Here is a 19,266-nt window from a genome sequence, read left to right as displayed (position 1 = left end):
TACTGCAATTTTCATCTTAATTCCAAGCTAAATAAACCTACATACATCACCTATTAGGCCAATTCCTCCATCATACCCTTCTCCATAATACACAACAAAATAAGTGAGAAAGAAATAAGATTTATAATGCTCATGTATAAACTTATTATTACATAAACTTTGTAAAATTTTAAAAAAATATTCAAATGTGGGAAAAGTTGGATAATAAACTACATTTATTTGGATAATAAACTGCATTTATTTGCATTTATAAACCATAAGTAAAATTCTTTAAACTAACTAATTAATCTAATTATGGAAAATCCTTCTATTTTTTAAACCTTTATTAACTAATTAAAATTCCCACTCCTATGGACATTCAAAACCTACTCCCACCTGTTAAAAAGGATAGACGAGGATAGAAATGGTTGAAAACGTGATTTACACGAACTCCTAAATTCTAGCACGAAGTTGAGACTTACTACAGGTTGAATAATCTATGGTGATGGTGATGCCCTCTACTATTTCAAGTGCGGTGCACCGGTTGTTCGAGGATCTACGTCTCAATTTTTATCCAACCACGTGGAAACATAGTCCGAGGAAGAGAAACCTCGACTTGTTTAAGCATTTACCGTTCAATGAATGACGGTAGATTTTTCCGTATGGCCTCCACATCCTTATATATAACACAATAACCAGCCCTAGAGTCTCATAACAAATCAATAGTGGCTATTCTTCTTTAGTTATTTCATATGTTCATTATCTTCTTGTTCTCAAAGTCCATATAAATTAGATTTGTTCTCATACATAGTGTTCATTATTATATTGCGATCATGGCCGCTGTAAATGCATCAGTAATGGCGATGAATGGAGCATCACTCCTGCAATGGAGGCCAGCGGAAAGGTCAACAACCAGTAGGCAGCTTCGAGTAAAATGCATGGCAGGGGTTAGTAATTCTGTCGCTGTTTCTGTATCCACGAATAGAAGGTTTTATGTTATTCTATAAGGTTTTATGTTATTCTATATATAACTTAATTTGGGTCATGTGGATCCACAGCCGGAGTCAAGGCGATCACCTTCTACCCCTCCTGAGACGGTAAGCGATTATGCAAGTGCCAATTTTTGATAAAACTAGCTAAAGCACACATTTACAGAAACTCAAATCATATATTATGCACAAATGGTGTATGTGAAAACACACTCACACACAGATTTACATTCAGATTACTCTATTAAATAGAGTTTCTGAGATCCAACTTATTCCTAATTTAGATAGAGAGGTTGAGAGAATTTCTCAACCATCACAAACCAATTTCTCAAATATGGAATGTAAGCATTAACTCCATTAACTCCAACATCCCCCCTTAATGATTACATTACATGAATATAACAAAATAATCAAGCTTATCAGTAGATGCTCCATCAAGTTGCATCGTAACCCTTGGAAAGGTGTAGTTGGCAAGTTGGATTCCCGAGTTCCCTTCCTCAACTCCCGAATCAAGGACCTCCCGAAGTCAATTACTGGACAACATCCCAATCTATCGCATAACCTCATTAGGAAACCACTTCCACGTCTACCACTAATGAGGGATCCCTCCCTAGATCTGCAACTTCCATACTATCTGGACAACCATCCATATTGAGCCTTACTGTTACTTGATCTTTAAATACCAACATCTCACATACAAATCTTGATTAGGCTTTGACATCGTCGTAATTATACGCACAACAATTCCATCTCTCTTCCAGTTGAGAGTGAAAGCGCTGCAAATTCGACCTCTGCTATGCATATATACACACAGAATATCAATCTCGCCTCTGCCATGCATATACCATACTACTCACTGCGTCATCTCTGTGCTCCTTATCAACATCCTGAAGAATCCTGATGATATTGCTAGCTCCAAATACTCTGTGCACAGTAGCAAACTTGTGAGGATCATTTGGTGGGAAGTAAGGAGCCAGCTGGTGGGCTCCAGTATTGTAGCAATAATGCTACAACTCCTGGAGCTTCCTTCTCTAATTTTATCAACCCGGTAGTTTGTAACAAACTTGGAAGCAACGGTGCTGTATCCACAAGTACTAGCTCTTGCCGCAGCTGTCACTTGGTCAGCTGGCACAAGTTCGCTAGGGCTCAAGCCAACTTCTATATGTTCTCAGAAGAAACTTTCTAAATGATGAACGAAGGCTATCTCAAAGGAAATTAACTTATTTTGCAAGAATGAACTGAAAGCCAACCAAACATGGAAACCCTAGTAAACCCTAATCAGACTAGCTTAATCTTTATGATGCAATGGTGGGAATGCAACTTCCAGAAATGATGCCATTACTTCTAGTGAGATGAGATGCATGCATTTAAACTACTTCCATTGAAGAGAACACGTTTTTGTATTTTTTCTCAAGTGGGTGGAGTCATTATGATTGTGCTTCTTACTGGGTCTTGATAGTGCAGGGGTAGTTAAAAGGGGAGGAAGGCTTGGGAAAGGTCAGGAGGACTCTGAGAGGTTCCAGGGGATCCTTCACATCATTCCACAGAAGTTCACAACGTTCAGGTGCTTGGCAACCGTGTTTGCAGGCTTCTACAGGATGTCTACAGGGGATCCTACAGGAAGCTCGGGATTTCTACAGGAAGTCTGGTAACTTCTACAGGATGTTCTGCAGTCGAAGTTTTGGGTGATGGAGGAGTGAAGGAGCTGTATGGGTGGATAGGTAAGATGACAGAGGAGCTTGTGATGGCCTATGGACAGAGAGATGAGATGGGGAAGGTGTGTGTAAAGCTGGTTGGTCTAGAGGAGGGTAGTAGTAGTGGAAGGTCAAAAAGATTGAGCAACGTGGACAGTAGAAGGGTTGGAAGGCAAATGAGCTGAACAGAGGATGAGTAGGTGGCTTAGGCACGGTTTAGAAGGATAAGAACACGATGAAGTGGTGCTGCGCAGTGTAAATGAAACAAATCACCCTTATCTTGCATGTAAACGAAAGTTCACCAACCTATTCTAACTGTTTTATTAGGAATCAAAGAACAACAATGTAAGTTGAAGGGAAACCGTGCATGATGCTGAACCAAAGAGTCATTACTCAAGATATAATCGTATGGACAATTCTTCAACCGAAAACATTACATCAATACTTGCATGCATATGTTAAAACAGTGTTTTTGGCAGTTGGCACAGTCTACACTTCCGGTCCCCAAACAGAGGTGAAAGTGAGCATGCATTCAACCCTTTTTTGAACTCAACGTAACTTCAATCTCCCTACGCTAATTCTGAACTACTGAAACAACTGCATTCATGAAACTAACCTACATAACCAAACCGAAACAGTCAACTCAGCAAACTGTGTTTTCCAAGTGCATGTAAAGGAAAGAAATGCAATGATAAAAGAAAGACAAGTAACAATACAAAGAAAAGGAGGTCTATTGCTCTCAGGTTGGGCCCTAACCTGAGAGCTATAGCTCCTCTAAGAACTCATAATTGAATCCAAATATGCCTGCCTTTTATTAAAAGATCATAATCATGAGTCTAACAACATGCCAAAATTGGCTTACAAAGAGCAAAAACAGAGCTACAGCTCGTGATTCAAAATCTACAACAAAGGTTCAAGAGTCTTTATCGAAGGCTACAGCCTCAATATTTATACATGATGAGGGCCAAGCTGGCCTCCTCAATTAGTGGGGCTTGGCTGTCCAACTAAAAGTAAACTGTTGTTCCTGTAGAATCCGTTGGCTGCCTTCTAGCTCGGTGGTGATAGTTGTTGGAGCTCGGAGTTGGGGTGGAGATCACGAGGAAGGTCATTCAAGGCCGTGGACAACCTCCCTATAAACCCGCAATGCCACCTTGGCTTTCTCCTTGTCCTCATTTGCGTGGTCTTTGCTCCATTTAATGTCAAAAAACCTAAAATCATCATGTATTAGCCACATAGGCATAATGACTGCCCTTCTTCCTAAAAAAAACACGAATATACTAAGAAATGATGCATAAGTGATAAAAAATGAAGGGTTGAGCAAGGTAAGTAGGCCAAATGAGCCCAAATTGTTACCAAAAATTGGGGCTCATCATCACCCCCCAGCTAAAATATTTGCTCATCCTTGAGCAACTAGTCCAACTCTTCATCCTTCATTGCCTTTACTGCTACCCTTACATCCCAAGCCTCTGTAGTAGTGTCCTCCTTGCTGATATGAAACCTAGCCCTTCTGTTTACCTCTTCCCACTGTTCATTATCATCTGTCTCTGTGCTACCTTCCATCAATCCTAGCAGCAGTGGTGGGCTGAGTTTAAGGCCAATCCATCTAGCCTGGAGGTTTTGCATGGATTTCTTATAGAGGGCTACCCATACCAGAGCTTTCCTCATCCGAGTTGGGGTATGGTACTCACGGATTTTCAGACTTTGTGCCAATGTATTCCATCTGCGTGTGCATGCTTGGACATCATTGTCTCCTAACAGTCTGTCCATGTCCTCAAAATGAGCTATGGCTTGGGCCTGTTGATCCATATATCTTAATGAAGCTTGAGGGTCAGTGGACAAATGTTAGTGTGCCGAGATTAGTGTAACTGGATCCCCCGGTTCTGGTCTGATGAGCAATGGCTCGTTCAGCTCTCGGTTCATGATTGCTTTGGCTTCTGCTGCTCTTTTGTCCTCATGGTTCAGCCATGAGGCAAATGCCATTAATTGCATATCTCCCAAGGCCGTATTGGGATCCCATGAAACTACATTAGGCAGGGCCAGATTATGGAGGTAGAACTCCGCTAATTTGGCCCTATCCTCTGATGAGCTAGTACTGCAAACTTCAGTGAATTGCTGCGGGTCTTAGAGCTGAGAGATACCTCTTTGCGCCAAGGTATTGATTTGGAATTGCAGCCATTGGTCTTCCAAGTACAAGCCATAGGATTTGGCTGGCTGTCTGCATTGGATAGCATCCATGGCCTAGATGGGCATGCAGGCCAATTGTGCTTCTTTCTGCTGCAGCTGTTCTCTGAGAGCTTGCACCTAATTTGTGCTTGCTGTTCTGCTTCCTGTAGAAGTGTGGTTGGCTCCCCAAGACCGGTGTTCAGTTCCTTTTTGCCTTGCTGTTCCTCTGTGGTGTCCTTGGAGGATGTATCTTTCCCTGCCCTCAGCTCCTATAGCTGCAATCTCAGCTTCTGTTTTTCTTCCTGTAGGAACACGCGGTGGCAATTTGCCACATGGTTAGCCATGGAAAATTCACTTCTGGCCTCCTTGAGCTACTCCTGTAAGGGACCTATGTCCGCCACACCCTTTGACTTGGCTATTTTCATCCACGTGTGTGTACGAACTCTTTCTTCCTCTAATGCAAAAAACAGTGGCACAGTAAATTTCTGAGGTATAATTTTGCCAGCCTCTAGAAAGTTATAATATGAACTCAGACTTGGCTGAGGGCTGGGCTCTGGTATATGCTCTTTCTCCACTTCCTTTGGTGGCTCTACTTCACCCTCCCTTGGTGGTGATAAGGGTGCTTCTCCTTCCATTCTCTCAGTTTCTTTAAGCCTGGCTAAGGTTTCCTGTAGAGCATCTTCAACATCATGTAGCCGAGCTTTTTCAGTCAATTGGTCTAACTTTCATTGCCACATAGTTTTCTTCGGGCTCCCCCTCTCATAGGTGATTGATATCCTCGAGGGGGACCTTTCCTTGGGCGAAGTAGGGGCATCTTCAATGATGATCGGGCTGCTGGACGAAGGCTGTGGCTTGCCCGTCTTTATTCTCACACTTCTTCGAGCTTTAAAATATAGAGGGGTCTCCCTCTTTCTCTTCTCCTTTGGCTTAGGAGGTGTGCTGAGGGTGGCCAGCACAGCTGCTTCCTCCCTTTCACGAATGTCAGCTTTCTTCTCCTTGGGTTTCACTTTTTCGGGGCTTCCTGTAGAAGACCCTGTTTTAGTCAATTTCGGGCTTCCTGTAGAAGACCCCTGTTCAGTTAATTTCGGGCTTCCTGTAGAAGCCGGTTTCGGCTTTCCTGTAGAAACAGGTGTCACTGCCTTGGTTTGCTTTGCTGCATGAGTTTTGCTTTTTGACTTGGTTGCGGTCGCTGTCGAGGCACTTTTGCTGATGTGGACCTTCTCAGCCTTGTCCACTCTGCCTTGCAACCTTTTCTCTCTTGCTGTCAAGATGGGTGTGTCATCTTTCTTTTTGTCACCCTTTTTCTCTTGTTTCTTCTCTTGCTTTTTCTTCTGCTCTGTGGTCGGGGTCTTTTGGCCTTTTTCTTTCTTCACTGCGGGCACTGACTCTTTCTCCTCACTGCTAGATGAACCGAGCTCTTCGGTCAGCATCTTTATATCACCATCCTTGGTCAAATTTCTAAAGGCTTCCCATGAGAGAGGAACCTTGTATGTTTGGAGCGCATCCTCCACAAGGAGTTTGATGAGTCCATGGTGGGTTACCTGGTCTGGTGTGCCTTCTTTCAACTTGGTTGCACACTCAATCAGAGACTGTAGTAGAAAGTAAGGGAGACTGAGTTTGTTTTCTACAGGTAGATCCATCTGGTGTTGTAATTCAGTGAGTAACCAAAAATGATACCCGTATACAATGCTAAAACGGCCTTCGTAGGTGATGTAATTCATAATTTGCAGGATAACTTCATTCCACGGTGGCAGTAAACTGGTTCTACGAACCCCATTTTTGTCTTCTGAGAATTCCTCCTCTGGTGGAAAGAATTATTTCTTAGCTTGTTGGCCCAATTTCCTTTCTTCTTTATCCCATGGTAATCCCATTGGGAGCTCTGTAACTCGGCTGATGAATTGTGGGGTGAGTTTGAGGCTTAAACCCCTGAAGTTAACGGTGGCCAATGTTCTAGATTTCGGCCTCAGAGCTTGCAAAAACACTTCTGCCACTTCGTCGTCATAGCCCTGCAATTTGTCACAGAAGGATAACCATTGTGCTCGTGTGAAGAGCTCCACCACCTCAGGATTTTCTCTTAACTTCGTTGAATCAGTGGGTTCCCTTCTGATGAACCCACCCGGCATGGTGAAAAACTGTTGCGTTAGCTGGAGGTGGCAAATGCGGAAGAAATTTGGTCTACTGGGGCAGAGCGTAGGATTACGCCTTTGTCATGCACATAATTCACAAAGCTTATCCCCTGAGAACCTTTAACACGACTAATTACACTGACATCCTATAGGACGACAATTCATGCACAACAGACAACATTTGCAACAATTTTCTACGACCAGACTGTAGACGACGATTCTGCCACCGTCAAAAACCAATTGCATGGAGAGTTCAGGCTTACCTTTTTAATCCGCCACCTTTTGACGTGAGGAACCCGACTTCCTATAGAAACAACTTTTCCTGTAGGAGCAGCGCGCGATTTCTGGGGGATACTGCAGTGGGTCTGCGCTCTTAGTGTTGCTTCACAGGCGTTCTGATGGCCAAAGACTCGGAGTATCGAGCTGCGGAGGGATCCGGATGATCACTCGAGTCTCAAACGGTAAATGATAAATGCATGGGGTGGCAATCTAGCCGATTAGATTTGAATTGGTGGAATCCGTGTCGCGGGGGTGAGTTGTCCCTGCCGGACCGTTGGACGAAGTCATCCCATCATTTGCCTGCGAGTTCCCTTACTGTCACATCATTCCCCGCAGATCTGCCGCCGTCTCTTCTGTTAAACTCGTTTTTTTGACGGGATTGCTCTCACGTGTGTCCTGCCCGTTTCTTTTGCCATGACCGCCACCCAAACATACGACTAGACCATTAACTGATCGACGTGGCTAGTCGAATGGCCATACAATCGTTCAACCCATTCACTTCACACTTGCAAACATTTTCAAAGTAAAATTCATGCAATTTGACGGAAGAGAGGGTCGAGACACTTACCTGTGCGGACACAACGCGATTTTTCGGTTCTTGGACGATGATGAGTGGATTTATTTGCTGCTGGTGGATTTGCACAGGCCCGGAGGTTCATATTCACAAGCTGCTGACGATGGATTTGATGCTTCGGCTGCATGCGCCCGCGTTTTCATTGTATATGGCAAGCGCTGTGAATGGTGTGCACTCTAGCGGGCTTAACTGTTACGGGACTCCTGCAGGATGTCCTATAACAGTTTTTTCCTCCTCGGGTGCATGCTGCACGACGAAGGCAATGGCCCCATGATCACGCTCACAGAGCACATGGATGGCTGGGATGGATATGGTATGACATCTCAGCGTTTTTTCCATCTCAAAAACTACTTTTCTCTTGATAACTCAATGATCTGCTTTGATGGTGTAGGTAACTTCATTGCATGTCCACAGTGATGGTAGAAAGAGGTGACAACAGTGTATAAGGGTGACAACAGTAGCTTGCACGCGTCCAAACCGATCCTTGGTCGTTAGATCTCCTCATAAAATGAATTCTGGGTCGTCCCGGACTTCTACAGGAAGTTTCCTGTAGAAATACAGAACTTCCTGTAGAAAGTTTGCGTTTCCTGTAGAAAGTCTGCACCTTCCTGTAGAAAGTCTGCATCTTCCTGTAGAAGACTCAAGCCGTGATGAAATTGTGCACATGCGTTGGAGAAAATGAGTATTCTTGGAGGAGGTGTTGGTGAGGTCTCCTGGCAGCATGATAAGGATATTTGGCTTTGCATTAAAAGACCTCCTCCCCTTCATAGAACACCTGCAACCTGCATGCATTTTCACATTATAAACTTGCTGTCCTCGCCTTTTTTTGCTTATTGCTTTTTCTTTTTTTTTCTCTTTTTTTTTTTGAAAGATAACAGGGGCGCCTCAATGAGGTTTTCACCCTTGCCATCTGCCTTAAGCGCCTCAGAGAGGTTTTCACTCAAGGATCTTTTTTTTTTTTTTTTAAATCTCTTTTTTTTTTGAAAGACAATAGGGGCGCCTCAATGAGGTTTTCACCCCTACCACCTGCCTTGGGAGCCTCAGAAAGGTTTTCACCCAAGGATCTTTATTATTTATTATTATTATTATTATTATTATTTGGATCTTTCAGGGTATGCCAAAAGCAGAGGCAGAACCCTTCTCTATGACCAACACTGATTTCTCCATAGTTTTGATGAACTCTTGTCTTGAGAGAGGTTTCCTGTAGATCTTCAATCGATGCCCATTGAAAAGCATGGGGATGGCTTCCTCATCAATGGTTCGAATAAGAACAGATCCATTGTCATGGCATTTTTCCACTGCATATGGTCCTAGCCATTTGGTTCTCAGCTTCCCCTTGAAATCTTTGTACCTGGAGTCATACAACAAGGCCCAATCTCCCGGCTGGAATTGCTTGTCATGGAGGTTTTGGTCATGCCACACCTTTCTCTGAAGTTGAACCACTTCTGAGTGAAGGAGGGCCTGCATCCGGTGCTCGTCGAGTCCATTCAGCTGCAATAACCTTTCTTGTTGTGCATGGCTAAGATCTAGATCTAGCTGAGCTGCCATCCTCAAAGTGTTGTATTCAAACTCAATGGACATCAAAGCTTTCTTCCCAAAGACTAGCTCATAAGGTGTGAAGCCGGTGGTGGTCTTCCAGGTGGTGTTGTAAGCCCATGTGGCCTCAACCAGGCGATCTGCCCAATCTTTCCTACTGCTGCTCACCACCTTAGTCAAAATCCCTTCCAATGCTCTGTTGGTGACTTCCACTTGCCCATTTGCCTGTGGATGATAGGGGGTGGAAGTCCTATGCTTGATCTTGTGGTGAGCTAGTAGGTCTTCAATCAAGTTGGATGTGAACTGGCTCCCTTGATCGGTGACCAACTCTCTTGGGTAGCCAAATTTGTAGAAGATGTTCTCCCTTAAGAACTTAGCCACCTTTTCTTCTGTTGCTGCCTTGATTGCTTTAGTCTCTGCCCACTTTGTCAGGTAGTCAGTGCACACAATGATGTAAGACCTTTGCCTCAAAGGAGGGTTGATTGGACCCACAAAATCCATACCCCACTTCTCAAATGGCTCAAGAGTCACTTGAGGTTGGAGAGGCATCTCATCCCTTGGAGTCGGTTTCCCCATTCTTTGGCATCGGTCACATTGGCTGATATATCTTCTGACATCTTGATGAAGTGTGGGCCAATAGTAGCCTACCTGCAGGATTTTGAAGGCAGTCCTCTTTGCTACAAAATGTCCTCCACAAGGCCCATCATGACAGGTGAGGAGGATATCAAATACTTCCTCCTCCCTTACACAACGCCTTAAGATCTGATCAGGGCCAAGCTTGAACAGATTGCCCCCGATCCAAGTAAATGAGGCACTTTTTCTGATGATTCTTCTCTTCTCCCTTGAAGATAGGTGCGGCGGGAACTGTGCTGAAACAAGGTAGTTTGCTATATCAGCAAACCATGGAGAGAGTACTGAGATAGCAAACAGATGTTCATCGGGCATCTGGTCATCCACTGTTCCCTCCTCATCTGCAGACAAATCCAATCTAGATAAAAAGTCAGCAACAACATTTTCTTTACCTGGTTTGTCAACAATGGTAAAATCAAACTGCTGCAACAAAAGTAACCATCTAATAATACGAGCATTCACATCTGGTTTATTCATTAAATATCTAATTGCAGCATGATCCGTATGTACAAAGGTTTGATAGCCAGTAATATAATGTCGGAACTTGTTCAATGCATGGACCACAACCAAGAATTCTTTCTCGGTTACAGTGTAATTCAGTTCGGCTTTTGACAAGTTTTTGCTAACAATGTAAATGGCATGTGGAAGTTTTTGTTCAACTTGTCCTAAAGCTGCCCCTATGGCTTTGTTCGAGGCATCAGTGTGGATGTGGAAAGGTAGGGCCAAGTTTGGACCTCTCAGGATTGGGGCTGACACCAACTTGTACTTTAATTCATTCAACGCCCTCTGACAATCGTCAGTCCATTTAAACTCCACATCGTTTTCCAACAGGCCAAACAATGGCGAGGCTAGCTTGCTGAAGTCTTTAATGAATCTCCGGTAATACCCTGCTAACCCTAAGAAACTCCGGACATCCCTTACCTTTTGGGGAGGTAGAACCTTCTTGATGAGAGCAATTTTGTTAGGATCCACTTGTAACCCTTGGCAAGAAATGGTATCGCCCAGCACGGTCCCTTCAGTCATCAGGAATTCACATTTTTCAGGACTAAGGGACAGGTTCATCTCGATGCATTTGGTTAGGACCTTTCCCAGATTGGACAATGCTTCCTATAAGTTGGACCCATAAGGAGTGAAGTCATCCATATAGATTTCCACCGCATCATGGACCAGCTCCGAGAAGATGCTCAAGACAGCTCTCTGGAAGGTAGCAGGAGCATTGCATAGCCCAAATGGGAGAACTCGATAAGCAAAGGTACCCCAAGGACAAGTGAAGGTGGTCTTATCTTGGTCTTCCGGGCTGATTTGGATTTGGTTGTACCCGCTAAACCCATCCAGGAAAAAGAAGAACTTCTTTCCTGCCAGTCTATCCAACACTTGATCTATGAAAGGTAGGGGGAAATGGTCTTTCTTGGTAGCTTTGTTCAGTTCTCGGTAGTCCACACAGATTCTCCACTTCCCATTTTTCTTGGGAACCAACACCAGAGGGGACACCCATTCACTATTTGAGATGGGGTGAATGAATCCGGCATCCAACAGTTTTTGCAATTCTTCCTTGACAATGTCCTTAAGGGCTGGATTCATTAGCCTCTGAGGTTGCCTAACCTGTTTACAATCCTCTTTGATGTATATGTGATGGGTACAGACCGAAGGATGGACTCCTTTCATCTCCTTATAGCTCCAAGCAAAAGCATCTAGATGGCTGGCCAACAGGCTACCCAGCTCCTTTTCCTGGGAAGGAGATAGGGAGGAGCTAATCTTTAACGTTCTCTCAGGGCCGAACTCCACATTCTTGACTCTGGGAGTGACAGGGTTGGTGGCACCAAGGTCCACTAAGGTGCTGGCTTGGGCGTCCTCCACCAATTTCTCTAAGGATAATGCACTGGAAGGTGGATTCTGGATCAAAGTCTCAATCAAGTCATCCTCGGTTGGGGGGTCTCTTCTAGTGGTATCTAGGGTGCACAAAGGTGCTGATTACACCTCATCTTCTTCTCCTTCCTCCAACCACAGTGGTAAGTCATGCTCTAAGGAGGGTTGGGCAGGAGGGTATAGGACTAGCTGCTTGGACATAGGACCGTTTTTGATGGTCATGTTTCCTGCACGGCAACTTATGTAAGCATCTGCAGTGACTAACCAAGGCCTTCCGAAAATAAGAGGATATCCAATAAGCTTTGCCTTGGGTTGCAGAACCAAGAAATCTGCAGGGTATTCCCAAGAGTCGACAAAGACCAAGACATCCTCCACAATCCCTTCGGGAGTCACAGTGGAGCGATCTGCTAGTTGCAGTACTGTCGAGGCCTTCCTCGAGGAACCCTGAAGATTGAGTTTGATCATGGTATCCCTGGTCATCACATTAATGGTAGCCCCCAGATCAACCATGGTGTGAGGTATGATGGTGCCATTGATGTGGACATCTACTACAGGACTCCCAGGATCTAGGTACTTTGGGCAGATGACTTGTCCTAACATAAGGTCAGACAGTTGTCCTAAGACATTAATGGTTGAAGCATCTCTCTTTCACCTGCCTGGGTGTTTGAAACACTTTTTCTTAACCCGTTTGTTGTATATTGGCACATCCTTGATGGCTTGGAGAAGTGGTATTTTCACACACAACTGCTTGAGCTCTCCCAAAAGCTCATCCTCCTCTGGGTTGGGTTGTGTGGTGGCTGTTAGTCTCTCAGGAAAGGGTGCAATAGCCTTTGGTTCACTTTCCTGTTTGTCCTCCTCGTCCTCTGGGGGAGGAGGTTGGCGATCCGGAAGAGTCTTTCCAGATCGAAGATTGATCTCCTGGATCTCCACAGCATAGGTAGGGCATGATGTTTCCCCAATGTATACCTGCTGGGCCTGTCTATTGTTGGGGTTCGGGTTTGGTTGAGCATGCATTTGAGGTTGTCTTGGAGGAGCAGGAGGTAATGGTTAAGGTTGAACTGGTCGTGGAGGCAAAATGGCGGGAGGAGTGTTGTACTGGGGCCTCCACCCCGACTGAGGTGCATTCCACTGAGGCTGTGGCCGGGCATGTGAATGATATGAATGAGTAGTGGGCTGAGTAGGGTACTGAGGTGGATAAGACCATGGAGGAGGCATAGACTAGGAAGGATGAGCAGGGGGACCCCAGGAAGGCATATGAGTCGATTGGTTGGGGCTGTAATAAGCTTGGGGTGCCCCTTACATCCCCTGCTGGTAAGGTCTAGGTCCTTGTGGCCTCCTTTGGTTGAGGAAATAGAGAGGTTCATTGGGAGCTTCTGTCCCTTGGTACATAGATTTAAGCCCAGGTAAGGTTGGAAATTGATTTGTGGGATGGTCCTCCTCACAAACGAAGCACACTTCGACCGAATGCAATGGGCATTCGTTCTTAGGGTGTCTCCTTGTACATCTAGGGCAGAAGATAGCCAAGGCCCTCTCAGCTTCTTCCTTCTTCTGCTGGATCCTGAATGTGTCCAGTTGCATGGCGATGGTATGTCTCACCTCACTCTTAAGATCTTCTAATTGATTTGCAAACTCATGCTTGGAGAAAGGAATACGAGCTGAGAGAAGGTTTCCTCTACCTCGTTTCCGAGCTGCCCTAGAGTGCTTTCTGAACACAGTCTTGATGTCCTCATAAGGCAGCTGGTAAATATCTAAAAGGTCTTCAGGGACTCCTCGGAGCAGGACCAACTTGAGGGATTCAGGGTCAAGTGTGCACCTGGCCCGCTTATAGCTAAGTTGGAACCTCTCCTCATAATCCTCTAAGGACTCATCATTTCCCATGGTCATCCGAAAGATTTCTCCCTTGGTTTCCTTGGACCTACAGTAGTCCCGGTACTTGGCATTGAAAGCTTGCTACATCTGAGCCCAAGTGGTGATACTATTCCTAGGTAAGCCCATGAACCAACGTAATGCTGCATCCTTAAGAGTTGAAGGGAAGAGTTTCAGCTTCTGCTCATCTTTAGTATAGTCATAGGTTCTACAAAGGATAGCAAACTCAAACAGGAAGGTATCAAGGTCTTCAGTAGTTAGTCCATGGAAGTGAGGCAGAGCGGAGGGACTAATGTTTTTCATTTTCATGTCCCCATTGGTTTCTCGAATGGGGAAGGCACCTTCTATTCTCTCATCTTCTCCTCTATTGTCAGCCATAGCTTCAGATGGGATGGTCTCTAATTCTTCTTCTGTTATAGGATCTTTGTATATCTCAGGAGGTTCACCTATAGGTTCTTCTGGATCACTGTCACCGAAGAATATAGAAGGGTGACTCAGTGATGTGGTGGGGTTGTTGGGTAGGAATTTGCCTATTTTATCTCGATTCCTACGAGGCATGAAATGGAAAGACTTTTTGATTGCTTTTGTTTTTTTCTTTGGTACCTGCAAAACTGAAACAGATTGATCTACAACTAACTATCTTGCTGAAATAAAAAATGCAGAATTGAAATGAAAGCAGGAAAGGACTAATCTACTTTGCTCAAATGGAATTGCAGGAATGGAAATGCTAGTCTACGCTTGCAGAATTGAAATGCTAATCTATGCTTGCAAAATTGAAATTGTGGAATTGAAATGCTAATCTATGAAAGCAGGAAATGTCTATGCTACTTTTGCAGAATGGAAATGAAATAAACTACTTGGCAAAAGGCGAGAGTAAGAAAACAGAAGAAAAGAAACAATTACTAATACTCTGACGCTTCCCCGGCAACGACGCCAAAACGATGGTGGGCTCCAGTATTGTAGCAATAATGCTACAACTCCTGGAGCTTCCTTCTCTAATTTTATCAACCCGGTAGTTCGTAACAAACTTGGAAGCGACGGTGTTGTATGCACAAGTACTAGCTCTTGTCGCAGCTGTCACTTGGTCAGCTGGCACAAGTCCGCTAGGGCTCAAGCCAACTTCTATATGTTCTCATAATAAGCTTTCTAAATGATGAACGAAGGCTATCTCAAAGGAAATTAACCTATTTTGCAAGAATGAACTGAAAGCCAACCAAACATGGAAACCCTAGTAAACCCTAATCTGACTAGTTTAATCTTTATGATGCAATGGTGGGAATGCAACTTCCAGAAATGATGCCATTACTTCTAGTGAGATGAGATGCATGCATTTAAACTACTTCCATTGAAGAGAACACGTTTTTGTATTTTTTCTCAAGTGGGTGGAGTCATTATGATTGTGCTTCTTACTGGGTCTTGACTGTGCAGGGGTAGTTCAAAGGGGAGGAAGGCTTGGGAAAGGTCAGGAGGACTCTGAGAGGTTCCAGGGGATCCTTCACATCATTCCACAGAAGTTCACAACGTTCAGGTGCTTGCCAACGATGTTTTCAGGCTTCTACAGGATGTCTGCAGGGGATCCTACAGGAAGCTCGGGATTTCTACAGGAAGTCTGCTAACTTCTACAGGATGTTCTGCAGTCGGCATTTTGGGTGATGGAGGAGTGAAGGAGCTGTATGGTTGGATAGGTAAGATGACATAGGAGCTTGTGATGGCCTATGGACAGAGAGATGAGATGGGGAAGGTGTGTGTAAGGCTGGTTGGTCTAGAGGAGGGTAGTAGTAGTGGAAGGTCAAAAAGATTGAGCAACGTGGACAGTAGAAGGGTTGGAAGGAAAATGAGCTGAACAGAGGATGAGTATGTGGCTTAGGCATGGTTTATAAGGATAAGAACACGATGAAGGGGTGTTGCACAGTGTAAATGAAACAAATCACCCTTATCTTGCATGTAAACGAAAGTTCACCAACCTATTCTAACTGTTTTATTAGGAATCAAAGAACATCAATGTAAGTTGAAGGGAAGCCGTGCATGATGTTGAACCAAAGAGTCATTACTCAAGATATAATCGTATGGACAATTCTTCAACTGAAAACATTACATCAATACTTGCATGCATATGTTAAAACAGTGTTTTTGGTAGTTGGCACGGTCTACACTTCCGGTCCCCAAACAGAGGTGAAAGTGAGAATGCATTCAACCCTTTTTTGAACTAAACGTAACTTCAATCTTCCTACGCTAATTCTGAACTACTGAAACAACTGCATTCATGAAACTAACCTACATAACCAAACCGAAACAGTCAACTCAGCAGACTGTGTTTTCCAAGTGCATGTAAAGGAATGAAATGAAATGATAAAAGAAAGACAAGTAACAATACAAAGAAAAGGAGGTCTATTGCTCTCAGGTTGGGCCCTAAACTGAGAGCTATAGCTCCTCTAAGAACTCATAATTGAATCCAAATATGCCTGCCTTTTATTAAAAGATCATAATCATGAGTCTAACAACATGCCAAAATTGGCTTACAAAGAGCAAAAACAGAGCTACAGCTCGTGATTCAAAATCTACAACAAAGTTCAAGAGTCTTTATCGAAGGCTACAGCCTCAATATTTATACATGATGAGGGCCACGCTGGCCTCCTCAATTAGTGGGGCTTGGCTGTCCAACTAAAAGTAAACTGTTGTTACTATAGAATCCGTTGGCTGCCTTCTAGCTCGGTGGTGATAGCTGTTGGAGCTCAGAGTTGGGGTGGAGATCACGAGGAAGGTCATTCAAGGCCGTGGACAACCTCCCTATAAACCCGCAATGCCACCTTGGTTGTCTCCTTGTCCTCATTTGCGTGGTCTTTGCTCCATTTAATGTCAAAAAACCTGAAATCATCATGTATTAGACACATACGCATAATGACTTCCCTTCTTCCTACAAATAACACGAATATACTAAGAAACGATGCATAAGTGATAAAAAATGAAGGGTTGAGCAAGGTAAGTAGGCCAAATGAGCCCAAATTGTTACCAAAAATTGGGGCTCATCACCAGCTCACACTTGTCTCCACACCCCCTTCTTAGTGTCCTGCAAGCAGCACAGGGGGTTGCCACTTTTGTCCTCTGATTTCCCTCACTCATCTTGTAAATCTGTAGGCTCCTTCACATACAGCGCTGGAAATAAACTTCAGTGTCTATTGTAATATCCTCCTTCACTGGAAACTGAAATGTGAAGCCATGAGAGGCGTTTAATAAACGTGCAAGCAGCGGGGCTTGCGTACTCTCCCAAGAAATATGAATTCACCTACCAACGCGTCTAAATTGACTGTTATTTCGCGCAAAGTTTTCAATGTTTATGTAGACAGAAAATGACAGCCAGGCCAATGGATGAGTACCCGGTGATGGTTTGTTTATTAACCTTTCTGACCCCATTCGCCACCGTCAAACTTTAGGAAGAATGTATCCTTACGTCGCCTCGTCTTGGTAAACCGTATCTTTATTCCGCCCAGAAGATCGGGATTGCAAGAAAATTGGATCACGATGTCATTTCACAAAACAAACAGTATGTTAATCACAAAGCCAGCCACGATGGGCACTGTATTCATATAAACTCTGATGGTTGATGAGATATGAATCCCAGGAAGAGAATTTCGCCTCTAAGTCTGAGTTGCTGCTACAAATGAATCCGATTCATAAGAAAGTACCCGTCCTCATCCACAACGGTAAGCCTGTCTGCGAATCTCTCATCATTCTCCAATACATAGACGAGGTTTGGCCGGGCACCAATTCCTTCATGCCGTCAAACCCATATGACCGAGCCCTTGCAAGATTCTGGGCAGACTTTCTTGATACTAAGCTAACCCCATAACAGAGAAACGCTAGAAACACTAGAGACGGAATTAATTTGAAACAACACAGGTTAATTTGAAACAACACAGGTTCAGATCTAGCTCTGATACCATGATAAAACTAGCTAAAACACACATTTACAGAAACTCAAATCATATATTATGCACAAATGGTGTATGTGCAAACACACTCACACACAGATTTACATTCAGATTACTCTATTAAATAGAGTTTCTAAGATCCAACTTATTCCTAATTTAGATAGAGAGGTTGAGAGAATTTCTCAACCATCACAAACCAATTTCTCAAATATGGAATGTAAGCATTAACTCCATTAACTCCAACAATTTTTACATTAACATCCACTTCACTGAACTGAATTGAATTGACATAAATAATAATGCAGGTGAGCACAAACTTTAAGGACGTGTTTGCTTTCAGTGGGCCAGCCCCAGAAACCATAAATGGGAGACTCGCCATGCTCGGATTCGTCTCAGCTGTCCGGGTGGAGATAGCGAGCGGGAAAGACCTTGCCGCCCAACTGGCCAGCGGAGGAGTTCCACTATTTATTGGAAGCGTGGTTCTCTTCACGCTTTCTTCTCTGATACCCATGTTCAAGGGAGTGTCCAAAGAGAGCAAATCACACGAAATAATGTCTTCTGGGGTAGAGATGTTGAATGGGCGTTTTGCCATGATTGGCCTCGTTGCGCTGGCCTTGACTGAATACCTCAAGGGAGGTCCTCTCATCTCATGATCATCATCAGCTCTGTTGCAAACTTCATAACCCTCTTAGTGTAGGTTGTAATCGAACCCAACTTGTATTCACTCTGCTATCACGAGATGGCACTGTAACAAATTGTTTTGGCAGTTTGTGATATATTTGACAAGTTCATTCACAATCAATCATATAAATATATTTCTGATCAGTACATCCTTGGCAGAAACTCTGATTACAATTTGGCACGTTAATCTTGAACAGATATTGAAAAGATATTAATTGACACCAACCATTACCAGGTTCCTAACAAGTTGATCTAACTTGGATGGATAAAAACAAGCATAGAGATCAGTAACACAAACAAACTTTTATTCATTTGGGACTCGTAAATTTCTAAATTCCATACTAACTAATATCAATAATTATTCCAAAAATACTAGTAATTATTCCAAAAGTGCACCAGAAGAACTAAAATTTTTTAAATTGCAAAAACTGTATAAGGAATTTATTAGTACATATATGCCATATGTTATATGTATTTACATATTTAAATTTAAATAGATATTATAAAAAATAATATTTTAGTTTTATAAATTTTTATTATACATTAAGTTGTACATATTTATATATAATTATTTAATATATTTCTGTATATATATATAAATTATTTCTATAATTTAGAATATATATATATATATATATATATATATATATATATATATATATATATATATATATATATAAACATTTGTATTGATATATTTTTAACAAAATACTAAAATTATAGAATAACCAATGTTAGAAAAAATCATTTAAACTCAATTAAAATGAATGGATTAAAAAATCTATGGTTTATATTATATTATTAATTAATATTATTTTCTAAAAACTAAATAAAATCTATTTATAGTGTATTTTAATTTATATATGAATGAAAAGTGGTGATATTTTAATTTCATATATAATCCCAATTAAAAAACAAATTTGATACAGCATTCATAAAATACCCAAAGTAAAT

General features: G+C 42.9%; 1 pseudogene across 1 annotated transcript; it reads left to right on the top strand.

Annotated features, from left to right (window-relative positions):
* The first annotated feature begins 812 nt into the window (after positions 1 to 812).
* LOC149147499 (early light-induced protein 1, chloroplastic pseudogene) lies at positions 813 to 18,389 on the top strand (annotated as a pseudogene). Its single transcript, XR_016262437.1, has 3 exons — positions 813 to 950; positions 1,038 to 1,076; positions 17,937 to 18,389. The product of XR_016262437.1 is annotated as an early light-induced protein 1, chloroplastic pseudogene (transcript).
* The last annotated feature ends 877 nt before the right edge of the window (positions 18,390 to 19,266 follow it).

This window comes from Pinus tabuliformis, chromosome 9, assembly GCF_031772625.1.
Source record: "Pinus tabuliformis cultivar Carrire ecotype Pingquan chromosome 9, CPIR1, whole genome shotgun sequence".
NCBI lineage: Eukaryota > Viridiplantae > Streptophyta > Pinopsida > Pinales > Pinaceae > Pinus > Pinus tabuliformis.
The sequence above is the reverse complement of the archived record's forward strand: the minus strand, read 5'-3'. Positions and strand labels throughout refer to the sequence as shown.